The sequence below is a fragment of the Larimichthys crocea genome, chromosome XIII (assembly GCF_000972845.2).
Source record: "Larimichthys crocea isolate SSNF chromosome XIII, L_crocea_2.0, whole genome shotgun sequence".
Lineage (NCBI taxonomy): Eukaryota > Metazoa > Chordata > Actinopteri > Sciaenidae > Larimichthys > Larimichthys crocea.
In genome coordinates this window covers 23,450,430-23,455,015 of record NC_040023.1, presented here as the reverse complement: position 1 = coordinate 23,455,015, position 4,586 = coordinate 23,450,430, and the positions used below count along the sequence as shown (strand labels likewise).

The following is a 4,586-nucleotide window of genomic DNA, read 5'->3' as shown; positions in this document are numbered from 1 at the left end:
ATAATCATCATCATCATCATCAGTTAAGAAAACTTGAACAAACGCTTTATTATAATTTCACAAAATATTCAGTGATCAAAATGTTTAACATTTTTAGTAAGCATATTTGCACCCACACTTGTGACTTGATGTCTGGTAAAACTAATCCAGAGAAACAAAAGCAACTTTGGATATTAGCATCAATCAAGTGCGTTCAGGTATTGGTGTATTCCTGGTGAGAGGTTGTTTTTAATGTCCTGTTTCATCCTGAAACATTGAAAAATCTGTATGCATTTATAAGAAAGAGACACTCTATGTGCCTTTCATGAGAAAAGTCAACACAACAACTAAAATCTGGTAACACCAGTTTTCCTATTAGAGCCATTCAACCAAATACTTCAGTGTTGTTCTCAAGGACATGCAGCACAGCCCTGCCCAGAATTAGACTGGGCTACAGTTAAAAGTCGCCGCTGGTCACAGAGAGAGTGCGTCAATGTGGTCAAATATCACTGGCAGCTTACAGGATCTATGTGCTGTACCAAGGTGTTCAGATGTCACCAATGATGTAAATCTCAGAGTCAAGTATGTGTATGTCATTCTTCATTAATGTGTTACCCTATGTGGGGTCAGAGTGGAAGTACACGTTTGAATGCAGATGTATATTTCACCACAAGGAAATATAACAGAATGATAAATACTTTTTAATACTTAGTGGGCATTCTGGTGCTTATATATGAATTACATAAGAACAAACAACTATCTATTCTGGTGTCAAAATTACATTACAAAACTTTGGTTACTTTGGTCTTCAACTGACTTCACTGTGGTAAAGTCGACTGACCCAAGCAGCAAACCATAATATAAATGCCAGACATGATAGCACTGCTGGTTAGGCTACAACAGGTGACACTAACATGGGCTGTTTGTGATTTCAATGCTGTATGGTGACACAAGATATGCTCATGTGCTGGTTTGGTTAATAGTCAAGATGGAGCAATGACTATTTCACCTCATCAGCAGAACTGATCCGAAAGCAGTTCCACGTATCAGATTTTCTGGATATAACTTTAAGCTGGGATTTCCGATTAGTTGTTGGACATTTTGTGGGATTTTAGTAAAAGGCTGAACATTAGGTGGAAAGGAGTAATTTAAAATACTTCATGACGGTCTTACTGGAGGAACTGTATTTTAATCCTGAGTTGATATTTTTGTATGACAATACAAGAAAACAGAAAATGTAAATGTAAAATGTTTAACTGGAATATAATATGACAACTCTGACAATCTGACAACTCTTTTAGAGCTCCTGTTTTGTAGTGTCAGGCAAGAAGCAAGAGCTGGAAACAACAAAGTGAGGAGACATGGACATGACAGGACATGTGGACAATAACAAATATGTAAACATGCATCACGTGCTGACAGCACCCATTTCATGATCTTGAAGAATGAGACAGAATAGCAAACAGAGAAAACAAGTAACACTTGTGCACTCCTTTGTTAAGTCTGTTGTCAGTCTGACTGAATTTGTCACAAACAATGTTTTCAGGATTTTATACTCTGATGCAAAAGATCATAAAATAATTTCAAGATGAATATGCAATGCTGTGGAAAAGTTTCTGCAATGACCACACCAGTGCGAGTCAGGAAGCAGACTCTGCAATTTGGATTCTACTCTGTGTGTCCACTTACATAACTTCACTCAAGTTCTCTGTCTGCCCGTTTGTTCCTGATCTCACTCTCCTCACCGAGCATCCCATAATTTCACAGTTGCTCAACTCTTTACATCACTGCTGGCTGGTAACCACGGAGAATTAACCTCATGCCCAGGAACTGCCCCATGGCAATGAGCTGCTCTATTCAGCTCTTTGTGTTCATTCATCCTGTAGACTTGATGAAATTACACACACATACACACACACACTTCCACACAAACTCGCTCCAAGGAAGTATTCAACTAGAGAGTTAGACGTAACAGACAGAGAGGCAAGACAGAACTCAAACTGGAACAGATTATACATCGAACTGTGAATGGAGAGTGGCGTTTGTTATAGTGATCCTATCATACCAGCAGATGGCAACGCTGACCTGACCTCAACTGTCCTGAAATGACTACAGTGTTGAAGCCACATGACTTCAGTAGATATTACCAACATGCCATTTCACCATTTGTCTTTGCAAAATATACTGTCGGTTGTTGCACCCACCCAATGTTTGTTTGTTAATCAGAACATTGTTCTAGTATAGCAGATTAAAGATCAGTTAACAGCGACCATCACAGCTAGTATATAGTACAGCAGATGCAGTTCTACCTCCAAGACGCCTCTGAATGTCTGAAGTTAGTAAACCAAAGCACTGTACCAGCTGCACCAGAGCACCAGCTCTGCAAGAATACCATCTGTGTAAAGCCTCATTATGCTTGTGCATACACCGTATGGGTTTCCCTCAGGTGCTCCGGTTTCCTCTGCTTGGTGAACTGAAAACTCTAAATTGCCTATACTGTAAATGTGAATGGTTGGCTATCTGTATGTGAAACTGATGACCTTTCCTGAATGTAACCAGTGTCATGCCAAATGTAGACCAGTATAGGCACCAGCACTGCAGGACCCCGTGAAAGGTTATACTCATTTGGAAAGGGATTCGATGGATGAATGGATGAACAGTAGAGCCAAGTTTCTGAGTGTTCAAGGTGAGAGAGTTCAACAAAAGCTCCTTGTGTCTTAATGACTTTCTCCGTGGCTCGTGTGAGGATGAAGGCAATAATACAAGGAACTGAGATCATGGTCATGGGTGGTAGGGTGTTCACTTTAGGAAACTACAAAAAGGGCCTTTTCCTGTTGTTTATGTGTGAAAATAGCCTGGTTCTGTACAAGTGCTTGACCACCTTAATGGCCTTGTTGAAATGGCTTTTGGCCAGCTCCCTTTGGCCTCGTCTGGGCTCATTCCTTACTGGTCCTCAGGGTCCTAAACTCCCTATTAAACAGTGTCTTAGCACTGTTACACTTCACAGTTCTCCTTAGAAGTAGCAAAGTGCTGGAGTCTCAGCTCCATTCAGTCATTAAACTATTATCCTAGAAGATTTGTATTGTGACTTTTTCAAGGTTACTGCTGCATGATTAGCACTGCAAGAAAAAAAAAAGTCGAATCAATATATTTGAATCATTTGTGTGTTACAGTTGTTAAAGTCATCTGAAAGATACTTGGTCCAGACAGCTTCATTCACACTGTAAAGATGAGGCAAAGCAAAGCTAAATTCTGACCACTGGGGACAAGACATGCATGTCCCCCTTGCTCCCTTAGAGAGAAGATTTAGTGATGAGAAAAAAAAGAGAAGGGGAGATGAGTGAAAGAGTAAAGAGAGAGTCCACTGGGAGCTCTTTCCATAGGCTGGCTTCTACACAGAGCTGACGTCCCCTGGAGCTGCTTTACTGACAGGATGTGACATTAGAAAGGGTCACAGAGAGGGACTGTTTCTCACAGCGCCACATGACACACACACACACACACACACACACACACACACACACACACAGATTGGGACTGAGTTCACTCTGATGTAGTTTTTCTTTCATACACGACTCTATGCTCTACTTTATTGACTATCATTTGTAACCGTCGAATTATATATTTATGGATCTAGTGCTGATTCAACACTGCTAAATGGATTCCAGTAAGTTTTGTCTCCCTATGTTTATAACGTATGCACGCAACATTACCAGTAATGGTCTCTGCATCTCTGTAGGTGGCTGTAAGCTCCTGGAGTGCAGCAGGCAGACTTGCTTCACTGACATACTCCTCCTCTTCCTCCTCTTCGCTGATCAATCGGAGCCCTAAGTTGTGGAGCTGTGGTGTGTGTTCAGGAGAGTTTTTAGGGTGTGGGGCAGAGGAGCAGGTGTGGGGAGGCGAAGTCTGGAGGTCCAGCTTGGCGCTGAGTGGTTACCGATTTAAAACACGACCAGCCATTGACAGAACTTGGAATGGGACAAAACCAAATGAGATTTGTCTTGATTATTGGACTGGAGAGAACAAAACTGGTCAGGATGCTTGAGCACAGGACCGGTGGGAGTAGCAGAACCAGGACCAGAATCCAAATCACACGCTTATTCACTGCATACCTGAAACAGAAAGGAGAAAGACAGGGTGAGAAGACTTAACTTAGAATTGTATTATTTTTGCAAAAAGATTCAAAAAGATTTTTGCAAAATTATTATTACACGTGCAAAGGGTGACTAAAAACAACCCCCTCTCTTTTTCTCACTCACATGCAGGAAACCAGTCATATTTATAGACATAATGTCACACTCATCTGCATGTTGGCTGACTGGTTCATAAACATAACACACAGTGTAGATAACTATAGACATGACTTCACTGTGTTATTAGTTTATTAAGCATACAGTCTAATACAATCCAGTACAACAGCCCTGTAATAAATCAAATTCTTTTTTTTATTAATAAATGCATTGTTAGCTTTTAAAATGTCAAGAAATTGTAAGAAAAAGTCCATCCTAAAAAAAGTGTTAAAATGCCTAGTTTTTACTTTTGATCAACAGACTGAAACTATAAAATATATCCAGTTTATGATTATATATGACAAAGCAGAGCTTGAA

The 4,586-nt window shown here is 40.3% G+C and overlaps 1 protein-coding gene across 1 annotated transcript in view; it reads right to left on the bottom strand.

The window, feature by feature from the left end:
• Window positions 1–3,908, bottom strand: part of trak1a (trafficking protein, kinesin binding 1a) — a 33,625-nt gene extending 29,717 nt beyond the window's left edge. The window contains exon 1 of the mRNA XM_027286771.1: window positions 3,693–3,908. The gene's annotated coding sequence lies outside the window, so the exon portion shown is untranslated. The remainder of the gene's footprint in view (window positions 1–3,692) is intronic.
• Window positions 3,909–4,586: the final 678 nt, after the last annotated feature.